Raw genomic sequence first — 15,902 nt, 5'->3', positions numbered from 1 at the left:
AATATCCTTGCAAGCCTGCTGTCATCGCCCTCAGTGGCCCGTCCTCTTCTGCCCCAAAGAAGGGGGAAGGGGAGGGTAACTGAGACAACTGGAACTTTCTCAGTTGTCACGGACATCCTAGATATTTTCTGAAAGGGAAAACCGGGCACTGACAAGAGACCCTGGGAATATTCCAGAACAGTTTCAATCTGGGAGAGGTCTCAGTCGCTTATTCTTTCAATGAAATGACAGTATTAAATGTTAGCTTTTATTGAGTACTAAATCCGTGGCGAGAACAGAGCTCACAATTCACACAGTGGATTTTATTGAACTTTCCCGATGACCTTCTGAGTAGGGAATCCCCATTCTATGGATGAGACCAGTAAGGCTTGGCAAAATTAAGGGGCCAGTTGATTGCTACAGAGGTTTGAGACAAGAACTCAAGCCAGAAGTCAAACTCTAGACCCTACTCCTGACCGTGGGGTTAACCTCTTACCACACGGGTTCTAGAGTATCTCGCATAGTTCCTGCCTTGCGAAACATTGCATCAGTTGGCATCCTAGGTGGTGCTGTCACACAGCAATGTCCTAAGGGTTATGAAGGGTTGGATGTTCCCCTGCCTAAAGATTTATTTGGCCTGAACATACTTGTCCGCTCATTCAATTTTGCTTTTCGTTTCTTTCCCCTCTGCCATGCTGAGAGCTTTGCTGCAGAGTCTGTGCGTATCTGTATCTGTCCTACCACCATCCACTTGTATCTTCTCGTCTGCTGGTGGGAACTGGCTAACCAAGCTTGTTCAACTAAGACCTAAGAGGAGGAGTCCAGAGTGAGATCTTCAGAGGGGTAAGGGACATCAAGCTACAAGCATGGGTCTGTTTAGGGATACACTGTGCCCCTTAAAGGTTTCCTTCGTGGACATCTGAGAAATGACTTGTCGATGGATGAGACTTTGTAGCAATTACTTTGGGCTATGAAGACAAACTCTACGTACAATCATCTTCCCTCCAAACGAACACAGATATATTTATCATTTCACTCCTGGGAGAAGTGAAAGGCTTTATAACAACTTAGGTGGCCCTCCAGTAGCTAGCCTCCCATGCCAACATGGTCTACATTCTGGACAAGAGCTACTCCGTATTTGCCCATTTGTACCCCATGTTAATCCCTCCTCCAAGAAACCCATCTCAAAACCCTAACCTTTCTTGAAGTCTCAGCACAGATACCAGCCAGCCTAGGAGGCTTTCACAGATGCAGCACCAGGTAATAACACTGCCCTCATTTATTAGCACATTATTTTGGTTTATCAGAGGTCTTTTCAAGTCTACTACATGTTAGAGCCATGGTTTTCAACCGAGGTGATCTTTTCCCCCAGGTGATATCTGGCAATGTGTGCCGACATTCTGGTTGTCCACGACTCGAGGAGAGTGGGGATGGTGCCCCTGGCATCTAGTGGGTAGTGGGGTCAGGGATGCTGCTGAACCCCCAACAATGCCCAGAACAGCCTCCCACCACAAAGAATTATCTGGCCCCAAATCTCAATAGTGCTGAGGTCCAGCAACTCTCAACCCAACACGACAGCACACAGAAATCATTCATCTCCCCCTCTAGATAATCCATTCATCGTGGGGCTGCAAGGCTCAAGTGCTCAATGTAATGTATGTCAAAAGAGTCAAAGAAACGAAACCAAGTTGCAAAAAGACATGGCTCAGCCAAATGAGACCTCTAGGATTGCTGAGGCCAAGATGAGTTCTTCAGCAAGCCTGGATTTGAGAGGCTGCGTGCGGGCTGAGATGCAAACAGAATCCACAGGAGACGGGGCCGAGTGACACAGACATCTAAACAAAAAGATAGGGGCACCTGGGTGGTTCAGTGGGTTAAGTCTCTGCCTTCGGCTCAAGTCATGATCTCAGGGTCCTGGGATCGAGCCCCACATTGGGCTCTCTGCTCAGCGGGGAGCCTGCTTTCCCCTCTCTCTCTGCCTGCCTCTCTGCCTACTTGTGATCTCTCTCTCTGTCAAATAAATATAATCTTAAAAAAAAAAAAAAAAGAACTTTGTTGTTCCAGATGTGCCGCAAAATCTCCTCCCCACCTCTGTGTACATTATTCTGTGGGAATCATGGAAAGGGATATGAGTGTGCAACGGGAACCACACGCATGGGGCATGATGATCCAGAAACGGAGCTAGCTCAATGGGTAGAGGAACACTGGAGGAGGCTTCCCGAGAAGACTGGGTGAGAGTACTCGCCCGCTGTGTTCTGAGCAGACTGAATCACAGCGGACAGAGTTCTTCAGCAGGTATGTGGGACGCCGGTAGAGTCTATCAGTCTCAAACATATTCCCTCCCTCCCCTCTTCACCTCCGTGGGAAGTGGATACATCCCTGACCCACTGATGTTGGTCTTGGTCACGTGATTTCGTTGCATGGTGGGTGGGTTGTACTTCCCTGCCCCTGGACGAAGGGCTCAGTCATGTCATCTGCCTTAACCACTGGGATTTTAACAGACACAACACAGGAGACGCTTTGAAGATGCTTGTGGAGCTGGCTCTGTCCTTGCGTGCCTTGGCGGCACCAAGAGAAGAGATTCTCTGTTCAGTGGCTGTCCCTCTAGCCTTGGCCTCGGGAAAAACACATGGGGAGTAGACTGGAGCCCAAACCAGAGTAAGAAGCCAGGCCCAGTCGGACCTATACTTGAAATTAGAGCTGCTTAGCGGAGCCCAGCCTAGATCAGCAAATACCAGTGTAGTCACTGGAGTGTGAGCAATGATAAGTGACATTCGTTTTAAACCACTGACTTTGTGGGACGCCTGGTGGCTCAGTTGGTTAAGCAGCTGCCATCAGCTCAGGTCATGATCCCAGCATCCTGGGATGGAGTCCCCCATCAGGCTCCTTGCTCAGCAGGGAGCCTGCTTCTTCCTCTGCCTCTGGCTGCCATTCTGTCTGCCTGTGCTCTTTCTCTGACAAATAAATAAATAAAAGCTTAAAAAAAAAAAAACCCACAGTTTGCGAGTAGTCATTTAGTACTATTACGGCAACAGCTGATAGAGCTCAAATATTTATATATTATATGGATATATGTTATATACATATGTATTATATGACATATACCTGTGACTATATATATCCTAATAAAACATATTCCAATAATATATATAAATTTGGAATATGTGTGTGTATAGCCCAAGAAGGCCTGAAGCTGTAAGATTAGAAAGAATATAATCTACCCTCAACCCTCCTCTCCCCAATCCTCAGAAAAATCTGGAGCAATACAGGCCCCTCTGTCATGAGGAGTTAAGATTGAGAAAATAGGAAAACATCAGCGGTAGTTGCCTCTGGGTAATGGTGTATTGGAAAGTTTAATTTTGTTCTTCATAATTTTCAATATTTTCCCCAATTAAAAAAATCATATATTCCTTGTCTAACTAGAATAAAACATTAAGTGGCTTTAAACAAACAAAAAAAACAAACAAACCCTCCTTTGACCTAGTGCTGAGAAGGCAGCATTTCACAGACTGGGGCACGGGAAAGGAGCCAGCTTCTCCCGGGTCCCCGGAGGGTTAAAAGGACACACTCCAGTGTGGATTTAACACTTTCGGACCCTGTGTGGCTGGATTCGGAGCCGGGGATTCTAAAATAAACAAAATCGTGTTAAGAATGGCTGGCTGAATAAAGGGGTGCGGGGGAAAGGCTGACTCTAAGTTGCTCTCGTCTCCCAGTGAAGCAGCACCAAGTGTTTAAGAATCCTCCGGGGACGGATGCCCACCGTATGACCGACTGTCTCCATAGCCTGCCCCTGGTGCTGCGGGTTTCAGACCTCTCAGCTATATAGGTCAAGCACTGAAGATTTGGGTCATGATACTGTGTAACTGAGAAGGAGGAGAGAGAGCGAACGAGACAGGGGGAGAGAAAGGGAGAGAAAGCAACAAAACTCGACTTCTGCAGCAACAACAAATGAGTTTCCCTCCAAGGGGATGAACGTGGGAAATCGACAGTTTGGCTAAGTGTAGGCAGGTCCGGTCCGAGTAGCAGATTTCCCTACCAGTGCACATGTGGGCTGGGGCCAGGTCCTGAGGGCGCCGAATGGCCCAGGCCACCATCGTTCTATGGCAAACCTAAGTCCCAGAGCTGGGGAGCGTCCCAAGAAACGGAGCATCGTGGGGTTAATGAGAGTCATCCTAGCCGGGCTAGAGATGCCCCGGCTTTGTAGTTTCATGACTGAAATCTAAGGCAGTCTTGCCTGCAGGAGTCAAGTAGATCTTGCTGAGCTAAAAATAAAGAATGGGCAGGAAGTGTAATTTACACGCCAGGTTAATCGAGGCTCTTAAGGCTGATCCAGGTGCACAGGGCAGCCTCAGACCGGCTCGCTCGGTTTCCTCCGAGCACAAAGCAACCTGTAATGGGCCGTAAGCAGAGGGAACACACTGCACCTGTGCAGGTTTAATTTACTGGGGATAAAGTTCCAATCATGGCCAGATGGCCTTACACAGTCCCCCTAACCCCAACAGACTTCCCCAGCAGGAAGATACGAAAGACCTCTGGCTCTGTGAGGCCCATCAGTCACTCTCATTTCAAAATCCATGTATGCATTCATCCATCCAGCTTTCTGCAAGCACCTTCATCCCATCAGGCTCTGCCCAGAGCCTCAGGGACAGAGAGCAAGGTCGGCCACGGTCTCAGCTCCCGAGACCTCGGTCAAGTGACCAAAACTGCCAGGTAGACACATAATGTCACAAGTCAACTCAAAAGGCACCTGGACTGTTAGCTCCAGATTTGTAGGAGTCTAAGGCCCTGCTGAGGTCACAGCCGAAAGCAATTTCCAACTGCCAGAGGGCTGTGAGAAAAGCTTGACTGAGGAGGTGACATGGGAGCTGAGCCTTGAAGGATGCACTCACCAAGTGAACAAGAGAAGACATGCCAGGCCAAGGAGACAGTACAGGCCACGGCCCAGAATATGTCCCCGCTCTCACCCAGGGGCATGTAGCCTCATATGGCCTCTTTAGGTACTGCCAGCTCTACCCTGACACGGCCCAGCATGATGGTCCCAGAGAGGTCCTCAGCATTTCTATCCCGCATCCCTCTGGCCCCTCCCTATGGCTCCTCCCCTTGGCTCAATCGGTGCTTGCATTTTGCTCTGCCTCGTCTGGCCCAGAAATAAATAGATCTGAAGGGCTCTGGGGAGGAGCGACCTCCCCTTCTCTGAAGTGGGAGAAAACAAGGCTCCAACAAGGAAGGGGCTGCCTGAGAGGGACCCTGGGCCGTGGATGCTCTAACTACTCTTTCCCCTGACCCTCTCTGCTACACCTCTAACCTTCTTACTTACAGGAGCCAGTAAATGTTTCCTTCGTGTGGGCGGCTCCCAGTCCACTCCAAAAGAGTACAGACCAATACAAACTGGGTTTCCACTAGTCTTACTGCCTGCAGAGGACTTTGCCTGGTCCCTGTGGTATGCTGTGTTTTTGTTTCTCCATCAGTGGTGGTGAGAATAATCATTACGATACTCAGAATGCTAATATTGTGTGGGTTACATATATATTGCTTGTGTGCAACAACAATAGTAATGACTATAATTTCTGAGTGCTGACTGCGTGCCAGACGCTGTGTCTAAGTCTTTTACAAGCATTAAGCTTCACAATAGTCCACAGATGAAGGAAATGAGGTGCGGAAGGGTCCCTGACTTGCCCAGGGTCACAAAGATAATGTGGGACCAGGATTCAGACCCTGGTGGTCTGGCTGGAGCACTGGTATTCTTTGCCACGGCTTTCCACTACCTCCCTATGACCGCTTCCTCTTTTTGCCCTGGTTTCCTGAAGAATGCATAATGCAACACAATGTATTTTTCATGCCCACAGAAGGTCAGGCGAGGAATGGAAGCTATGTAATCTAATTGCTTTTCAGAAACATGAAGCCCCGAGCGGTACTCCACTCAGCAGTCATCCTACCCCTTTTTTGAAATCCTCTCCACACGGGGAGCTCACCACCTCTAAAGGCAGTCCATTCCCTCTTCCGGCAGCGCCGACCTTCAGATCGGAGTGCCCCGATTTAGGTGACGTTCATTCCCCTGCAGCATTCGCTGTCTGAGTGCTGTTGTTTGGAAGTGCAGAGGTCAAGTTCAGCAAACACCATGACTTCTAGGGGCCCCATTCGGGGACATGGGAAGACCCAGGCAAATGGAACTTTCCACCCAGTGGGACAGGGGGCATTGATGATATGAGTTGGGGCCCAGGAGTGGGGAGGGGGGTGGTGGGAGGAGTAGACAAGTAAGGTAAGAAGAGGAACGGGGGCTTGTGGGCTTTCCCATGGAGGAACTCAGCCCTGAGTCAGCTGAGGCAAGAGTGGTAAAGAAATGTTCACAGGTCTCTTTCTTTTTTTTTTTAAGGTATTTTTAAAAAAATATTTTATTTACTTATTTGACAGAGATCACAAGTAGGCAGAGAGGCAGACAGAGAGAGAGGAGGAAGCAGGCTCCCTGCTGAGCAGAGAGCCCGATGCAGGACGCTGCGATCCTGACCTGAGCCGAAGGCAGAGGCTTTAACCCACTGAGCCACCCAGGCGCCCAGGTCTATTTCTGGGAGAAGCTCTAAGCCAGTGGAGTGAACCTTTGCAGTTTTCCTCTCCACTGAGAAACCTGAGCCAGGGTGACACACACAAACCGTGAAAGGCCAAACACGGCTGCTCACTGCCATGTCTTTTGAGTCTCAGTAAATTCTCCCAGAACAATGGGAGAGGCTGGCGGATGGCTGGGCCGCCGAATTAAGAGGTCTTGTTCTCCTCTCTTGAACTACAGGTTCATAGTTGAGCAGTCAAGTGGGGCGCCCGTCTGGCCAACCTCCCAGAACAAGAACCTCAGGAAGAATGTTTGTGTTCAGAGGAGAGGAGGGCTGCCCACATCTTTGTGTATCCAGCACAAGGGAACCCGTAACCGAGACCGTTCGTTGTTCACCGATTTCCAACCTTTCTCGCACAGCAGAGTGATCCCTAAGGTTTAGCTAAGCTTACAGCCATGCAGAATAACGAACGCATTTCTCAGCCTCTTTTGTAGCCACGTACAGCGGATTCTGGCCAAAGGGCTGTAAGTGGAAGCCCTAGAAGGAAGATCCTAGAACCTTCCTTAGCCCTTCCTTCTCCATCTCTTCCTTCATCATTCGGCCTGAAACGCACATGTGTGCAGGAGGAGCTCGAACTACCATCTCGAACTCTGAGGACAAGGATAGGAGAGGGAGAAACTGAAAGCAGCCCAGGGTCCCTGAGGAATTCAGAGAAATGGCCACCAGACTGGTCTTGACTGCCCACCTGTGGATTTTTACTGGAGGGAGATATGAGCATCATGTTTAAGCCAGTGTTATCGGTGACCTCTTTACCTGTATCCACATTTAATTCTAACCCATACAAGACGTTAGGGTTGAATTTGAATGAGCGCTCTGAGAAGTCCGCTGCGCTCTTAGAAGTCCGCTGACGATGTGGGGATGGAGCTCATCACAGCCCAGAGCCTCATTAATGACTCAGCAGCAGCAGGAGGGAAGAATAAGCAATTGGCAAAGTTGGAATTCACCACTGCCTGTCAACTCTTGTCAATGGGGCTTGGCCGAAGCTGTGCTGGACCAACAGCCCTACCTCAAATCCCTGCCCCAGCCAAAGGCTCAGCAGGGAAGTTCCTGCGTTTTGCTCAGGGATAATCACCCATGTCTTATATCTTAGCATCTCTTTGGTGTGCTGTGACTGTGATGTTTGTGTCACTCGGACTCTCAGAGCCTTTGCTTGCTGAATTAAGGCGAGAGAGAGGCAGTCCTTGCTATCTGTGTATACTTGAAACAACTTTCCAGCTGAGCTGCTCATAGGACACGTAAGACTTAATTAACAATATGGTGCTCATCAAAGACAATGAAGTTGCAATTACACGATGGAAACAGAAGACACATCCACATCGTATGTGGTTCAGAAGTGAGTGTGACAAGAGGCTAAGGGGGTCCCAGCTGCTGTGAACTGTGCTTGTCCCGGATCCCCGCTCCTTGACTTCTGGGAACAACAACCAGCTCAATCCACAGTCCTTCTGGAGTTTCCACGGGTTTGGTGGAACCATTCACCGATGAAAAGGTCCCACATCCCTAGCCACGGAGTAGAAATGTAACTAACCGAGTCTGCCTGAACTCTTCTTGCCCAGTCTGCCTCTTGAGAGAAGTGACCCAAGAAAGAAGAAACATCAAGTGGGAGATACTCCCCCAGCAGGATTCTGAAGAGTGCCCCAGTACTTCCAGCTTCCTGGGTCCTCAGTTCTGCCTGAGACCTAATCCTCTGATCCCTCCTCCATTCGTAGAATACTTAGCCGGTCTCTCTTTGCCCCCCACACCTGCCTTCTCCTACCCAGTCTCTCTCTCTTTGTCTCTCTCAATACCTCAGTCTCTGTTTCTGTAGTCTAGGTGGAGCACTGGGAAGAATATTCTTTGTTTTCACACAGATAGATGCTACAAAATTCCTTTTCCATGTTTCAGGAAGACAGTACATTTGTTTCTATGGCACTCCCCAAATATTTTTCATTTGTGACTCAATTTGCAAGGAAACAGCTTCCTTTTACTTAGATGAGCATATCTGGAACCACCCCAGATCATTTGGTATTTTACTATGACCAAAAAAAAAAAAAAAAAAAAAGGTTAATGGCTCTTAAATAAACAGAGGATTTCCACTTCTCCTTATAACAGAACAGGACCTTCCCTGACTGCAAGGTGTCAGTGGAAATTCATGCCCATTTCGGTTTTTTTTTTTTTTCCATGTCATCCCTGAGACAGAAATAATGGCAGAGAAGAGAATAGTGCCATCAAGAATTCTTAAAATCCAGCTCATATCCTTTCCCTTGTTCAAAAGCTCTTGGTGGCTCTCCATTCATTCTTTCCTGGACCCAAACTTCTTAGGCAGGAAGTTTACACCCTCCAGGCTCTGCTCTAACCCCTTCCCGGCCTTATGCTCTCCCCCACGGTTCCAGCCAGAACAGATAATACGCCGCCCTGTGAAAAAGCCAGGAATGACTCCCTACTCTCAACGTCATCTAACATACCTAACAGTCAAAACCCAGTCCAAAGCCTGTCTTTTTAGTAATGTTTTTCTTAAGTCATTTTAACCTGTTGTGTTCACTCCCCCACCCCATAGCATTGCTAGCCCTGTTAAGTTTTTGGTATACACCATCTGATCATAGTGTTAGAGATGTATTTACCCTACCCAACCTAATCTGTACCACCCCACTCCTGAGGACAGACTTACCGAGATGTAGGACTATCTATTGTTTTGGTCCCTGTACATATATGTTGAGTGAATGAAAATCAAGACAAGGCAAGAACACACTTTTCAAGGATTCCATAGTGAAACTAACTTGGAGATAGTACTTTTCAATATGTTTTTTTTAATCTTGGCTTGGTTTTGCTACTTTCCCCCCTCCAGATACACTAATTTGTATATACATTGAGCAAAAAAAAATTAATATTAGATTGACTTATCTCTTGATCTAAGTATACAGCTGGGACATATTAACACTTCTCATTACTGACGTTGGTGCAACCAAACTGAATCCCAAATAAACATGAATGCAAATGTCTCTCTTCCTAAGTTTTCCTTATCCCACAGAGACCAGCCTGTCTCCCCCTGTCTTCTGTGTTTATTCCATCTGGAATCACATGGCTCACACCATCAGAATCTGGTGATTTTTTGCTACAGGAAATCACGTCCAAGCTTGTGCTGAGCATTGATGTCTTGGGTGTGATTCCTGTCTGAGCCTCTTTCATCAGAAATAAAGAGTTTTGATTACACGACAGTACGATGAATCTCCTTTCAAAGCAACACATTTCTCAGTGGCTTAAACCCTTTCTAGCCCAAGAAGTGTCTCTTTTTGTCAAAAGAGAAAAGACGTCTCATCCCAGCCTTCTGCCTCCCGACTCTGACTCAGAGATTCTCCTGTTCAAGGCCAGTGCCTCTACCTGTGCACCTGACCTTGCAGATTCCTCGGGGATGGCACGTCATCAATTATCCCCTCCCCTTATGGCTTCAACCTCTCCCCAGATGCCTCCTTTCCTTTAGTCCACAAACAAGAATATATTTTCTCACATTAAAAATAGGTGAACTTCTTATGACCCTGCATCCTGTTTGAGTTGCTGCTGAATCTCTCTCGCAGATTCCCCTGACGGCACTCACCTCTGGCTGCTTTAAACCCCTCGTATACCCATCACCGTCCAACTTGCTTCCCCTCTACTTTCTGCCCCCACCACCGTGTTGTTTCTGGTCTTGTTCCCGTCCGTGACGTCCTAACAGCGGAGTCTCACGGATACTCTTCGGGTGAATCTATTAGCTTTCCCATGTTTAAACTACTGTGGACCATTCCTCCTCCCCCCTCAGAGGCCATGACACCAGATTCTCGATGTGTTCCTCTTCCCGCCTTTATTCAGTGTTCATCTGGCTCACCGTCCTCGCTAGACATTTTATCCTTGGCCAATGACGTACGTCACTGCTCATGGTTTGATTCCCACGACATGCCGACCTCTACCTAACCGGTACCTTCAGCCTCTCTCCTAGACTCCAGCCTCTGTACGCAATTGCATCTGCTGGGTCTCCACGGGGACGGTCCACAGGTACTCCAAACCCAACACAGGCGGGACCAAACTCCTCTTTCTCCATGAAGCTGTTCCTCCCTCCGGGATTCTTTACCTCAGTCCCCCCCCCCTTTTTAAAAGATTTTATTTATTTATTGGACAGACAGAGATCACAAGTAGGTAGAGAGGCAGGCAGAGAGAGAGAGAGGAGGAAGCAGATTCCCTGCTGAGAAGAGAGCCCGATGTGGGGCTCGATCCCAGGACCCTGAGATCATGACCTGAGCCCAAGGCAAAGGGTTTAACCCACTGAGCCACAAAGGCGCCCCTTTACCTCAGTTCCTGGTACCAATCCATTCTACTTAAGATAGAAACCTGGATGTTATCTTGACCTCCGACTTGCCCCTCTCTGCTAATCACCACATATGTGTAGTAGCACTAAATCCTGCTGATTTGCCCCACAAATCTCTTCCATATCTCTTCCTCCTCAGTCCTGTGAAAGCTCTCTCCTCTTTCTCCCTAATGCCTACGGCAACCTTCCCATCAATCTCTTTGCCCCTACCCAGTCTTATCGCCCGCTAATCTGACACCCCAGTTGCATGCCCCTGCTAGAAACTCCTCACAGGCTCTCTGCTCTAAGTCCCTTAGTCTACAGACTCCCAGCCTCCCACTTATCTCCGGGACCATGACTTTCTTAAAGATCCATGCACACAGGATACTCTTTCTTGCCTCAACACCTTTGCTCCTACCACTGCCTCTGCCTGAACTGCCTTATCTCCCCATTCCCCTTCCCCTGGGTAATTACTACACATTAAGAATCTGCTTGGGTAGCGTCTCTTTCTGGAAGTCGTCCCTGATACCTGTCCCATGAAGTTGCCCTTCCTTTCGCCACCTTATCCTGTGGACATATTTCTTTCTTTCTTTCTTTTTTTCTTTCTTTCTTTCTTTTTTTTAAGATTTTATTTATCTATTGGACAGACGGAGAGAGATCACAAGTAGGCAGAACAGCAGGCAGAGAGAGAAGGGGAAGCAGGCTCCCCACTGAGCAGCGAGCCCGATGAGGGGCTCCATCCCAGGACCCTGGGACCATGACCTGAGCCAAAGGCAGAGGCTTAATCCACTGAGCCACCCAGATGCCCCATGTGGACATATTTCTACCACCGATTTTCTCCCATCATTATTTGAATCACTTGTTTATGGATTGGAGGTTCCTTTCCCAAATCCCTTTTGCAAAACTCTTAAAGAGAATAACAATCTCTTCTTTAGCCTTCTCCGAATATGGCTTCTAGCATCGAGCTGGTTTACATCCAGCAAGAAACAGGGCTCAGGGAAAGTCTCAAGAAATGCTGGTGGAAAAAAGACACACTTCAGTGAATGTGTAAATTGTTTCTCAACTGGCAGCAGCCTCAAGGCAGACCCTTTGGCTCAATGCCTTCAGTCAAAAATGATTCTTGAAAGAATAAATTCAAATTAATGGAAACTCAAGACTTAGTAAAAAGAACAGACTGAGAAGCAACTTGTCTTACTTGCTTTCTCTGAGATCAGAAAATGCAGGAGGGAACTGCTGTGTTTCTAGACTTTTCACTCACTCAAATATCTCTCAAATAGATCATTTCCCCTGACCCCACGTATGTGTGTGTGCGTGTGTGTGTGCATGTGTGATGCACTGTTCTTTACTCTGGGGCTCACCTACAGAAAACTACAGGTACCGGGCACACAGCTATGCAGGAACTGGGCCAGAATGACGGAGAGTCTCAGCATTTACTTTGTCTTGCCCTGTGATTCTCTCTGGGTTTGCCCTTCATGCAGGAAGCATCTGGGCTTTCATATCGGATTGTGAAAATTGTTTACGTGGCACATTCCTCTCATCCAAATCCCTGTTTACTCATTGTTTGTGTTTAAATCCAGCACTCTGTGATAGCTTTCCTGCTGAGTTAGAGTTCCCCATTAGCTCCCGAGAGAACGCGCGCGCGTGCGCGCGTGTGTGTGTATGTGTGTATGTGTGTACGTGTGCGGACCCACATGGCTTCAGCCACAGCGTTTATCAATGCCCAGACTGGGGCTAATCAACTTATTTTTGCCTGTTATCTGTATGGGAGGTTACGCTGAGGAGACTGATGGAGCTTTCCAGATACTTGAATTTGCGTCTTAATGAGTCATTCAAGAGAAAAAAAATTATTTAATGTCCAACAGTAGTAGTGGTAAAAATGCTAACATTTATGGAGCATTTACCATGAGCCAGACAATGTGCTACGTTTTTCATAGGCATCATTCAGTTCTCTGCAAACTGCACAGTAGCTATTTCTATCATCTGCACTTGATAGATGGTCTGCTGGAGGCTTGGAGAGGTTGGGGAACTGGTGGCCCATCAACAGTGAGGGGCAGGGCTGCGATCCAAACTTAGGTCTGCCTATTGCTGGAGCCTAGGGTAGGTATTAGGCTGTCCTGGACTGCCTCCTTCCAAGGACAAATGAAACTGTTCCCACTCTAACAGCTGTATTTCCTCTTACTGGTGTAGAGTTTTCTTTTCCAATGTCTTGATCAGATAGATTGGCTCTGATTGAGGCCTGAGTGGACTGGGAGACCCTCCTGCTTCTGCTACCCCATCCTTGCCTTGGCTGGGCCTGCCCACAGAACAGAACATGGTCTGGAAACCACGGCTCCTTGAGAGGAGAAAGAGCATCTGGCGTATTACTACGCCCCCCACAGTGCCTCCAGGAGTGCTGTGCACACAGCCAGGGCTCCATCAATGTCTACCACAGGCATGGGGTTCTGAGGGGCCCTGCTGCCTATGGCCACCAACAGTCCAAGCTTCCATGAGCTGCCTGACAAGTCAACAAAGGACAGAAGGCACCTCTGGCCTCTAAGCCTTGGAGGAGAGAACATTCTCCATCTGGAAGATACAGGTGACAGGTGAATTGTGCCTCAAGGGGCATCTCAGAAGGATGCTGGCCCCAGGAGCCATGGGAGGGGCTGGGAGACTTGGCACACCCAAACCATCTTCCTCAAGGGACCGTCCTCTTATGTTTTATTGTGTCTTTTTGTTTGTTTGTTTCTTTTGTTTTTTGTTTTTGGTAACCATGTTTTCCATGCTTGATCTTACCAGGTGACAGTTCCTCCTCTGTGGAGAAATTTGTCATCCCACTGGGATAATTCCAAAGTTATTCTAAGAGTTCCTGCTCAGAACAAATCAAGCCAATCAGGAAGCGCCTCCACATGGGCCGAGCCCAGTGATTGTTTCCCACTTGCACACTTCCCGCTATTGTTCTCCAGCATGTTCTCAGAGACACAGCCACGGAGCCCTGCCCCTTCCTCTCAGAAGCCACGGGCCACAGTCATGGCTACGGGCTGAGGTGTAGGAGACTCTGAGATCAGGCACCTGGCCAGGAGGAAAGGGTCTGAAATCAAAACAGGGGTGGTTACTGGCTGAGCAGAAACCACAGCGTTTGGGTCTCTCTGGCCTCAGAGGGGAGGTAGGAAATATTCTGGATTCCTCACTCGTTGCTCATCAAGGATGTGTTGAGCTAGGTACAGTGACAGTTGCCGCGTCTCTACAGTTAATAAACTCATCATCTGATGGGGAGGCCAGTGTATGAACAGTTATACAGCCCTGCTCAGCGGAGTTCAAACTGGAGCTCCACAAGACTATAGGAATGCAAAGAAGACATCCTGACTGCTGAGGGACTGGGAGAGGAGGGCAGGATTTCAGGGTTTGGGAACATGTCAGTGGGACCTTGAGGGATAAGAAAAGGTATCAAGACAGAGGGGTGCTTAGAAGGCATTTCTGGCCAAGGCACTATCATGGACAAAGGGGCCCAGTGTGCCAGGAGGGTTCAAGCAAGGGAGGGAGGACTTCTGTCAGACCAGATGACGGACTCCAAGGGTGCTCGGGATGGAAGAGGGTGACAGGGAGGGTCAGGTCCAGGATGACGTGGTGCTGGAACCCCACCTCTGGGGTTTAGATTTGATACTGAAGGCAACAGAAAAACCGCTTAAATTTCTTGTCTGTTTGTTTTATGGGAGTGCCTGGATCAGCTATGTTCTAGAAAGATCACTATGGCAGCTGTGTGAGAATGGATGTGGATATGTAGAAGAGCTACAGGATGAAACCATAAAGACCAGTTAGGAGTTATCCAGGCAAGAGATGAGAAGACCTACTGTGGAAAGCAAGAAAGGGTTTCATTTCTTGATTTTTATATTCCAAGGACATCAAGGTCTTTCTAAATCAAATTTTGGCACTGACGTGACCCTACGGCCTGGGCTGAAACAGATGAGCACATTAAATAGTGAAACTAGGCCCAAAAGTAGACTGTGGTGGCCCTGTGGCTAGAGTCTGTATGGGTTAGTGAGACTCTGGGCTTCACCTTCCCGCCCATTCCTCTCTAGGTCACTTCCTTGTGACTGTCCAACCATCAGAGGTATCAGAGAGTGCCTATCTTGGGGAAGGGAGGAAATACAGCCCAAGCCAGCATTTCTGTCCCTTTCTGATAGTCTCTGGTTCAGTGTTGCCCCAGAAATAAATTTGAACCCAGAGGCCCCGATTTAAGAAGTTCCAAGTTTTGAAATGGTCCAAACCCATGAGTTCCTGCAAGAGAAATCAGGCCTTAGCCCAACTAGCTGTATCACAGGCCCCACGTAGCTGCAGCAGAAAAGGGCTCAGAGTAACAGACTAACGGACCCTCACGGGGCTGGGCAAATGCTGAGGCTTCCCCTCTCCCTTACAGCGGGGAGGCTGAGTGAACACTGAACACTGTCCTCCTCGCGCGCCCTGTGTGGACTGCACAAAGTGGTTCCACACTGTTGGTTTCCCTTGGCACGTTCACAGGAGTCCCTCTGACAGCCCCCCTGTCATTTTTCTTTCTTGCAGATATAATACAATCTGTCCAAATGCCATCAAGAGAGCCCTATGGGGCCCCAGGGGCACAGAGGATTCTGAGGCAGAAACAGCTACATCCCCCATCTCTGACTCATGAATGCTCCTGCTGCCCCAGAGGCTGGTCAGCTAGGAATGGAATGGCCTTGGTGGATCAGCCCCCTTGGCCAGAGCTCTGAGAAACCTGGCAGGAGGCTGCTGCGTGGACCAGTGTCCCAAGGAGGCCCTACAGAGGATAAAGAAAGTCAGGCACCCGATCTTTATTTATGAGGTTTTGAGACAAAAACTCGAGGAGCTACAAATAAAGTCACACATACTTTCTCTGATGAACTCTATCCCTGTAGACTTATCAGCCCGAATTCTGTTTCTCACCAGCTAGCCTATGAAGAAGTCAAATGAGAATGCTATCTCCTGCTGGGTTTTCAAATCTAGAAGGAAAACAGAATTTTCTTTATACCAAGAGCCTGCCAAGGAGAAAGAACCTCCAG

General features: G+C 48.3%; 1 protein-coding gene across 4 annotated transcripts in view; it reads right to left on the bottom strand.

The window, feature by feature from the left end:
- PALM2AKAP2 (PALM2 and AKAP2 fusion) overlaps window positions 1-15,902 on the bottom strand; it is a 446,433-nt gene that overhangs the window by 209,372 nt on the left and 221,159 nt on the right. The window lies entirely within an intron of this gene.

Source organism: Mustela putorius, unplaced genomic scaffold (genome assembly GCF_011764305.1).
Source record: "Mustela putorius furo isolate JIRA1106 unplaced genomic scaffold, ASM1176430v1.1 tig00000580_pilon_pilon_pilon, whole genome shotgun sequence".
NCBI classification, from domain to species: domain Eukaryota; kingdom Metazoa; phylum Chordata; class Mammalia; order Carnivora; family Mustelidae; genus Mustela; species Mustela putorius.
Note: the sequence above shows the minus strand (reverse complement) of the source record. Positions and strands in the feature narration are given on the sequence as shown.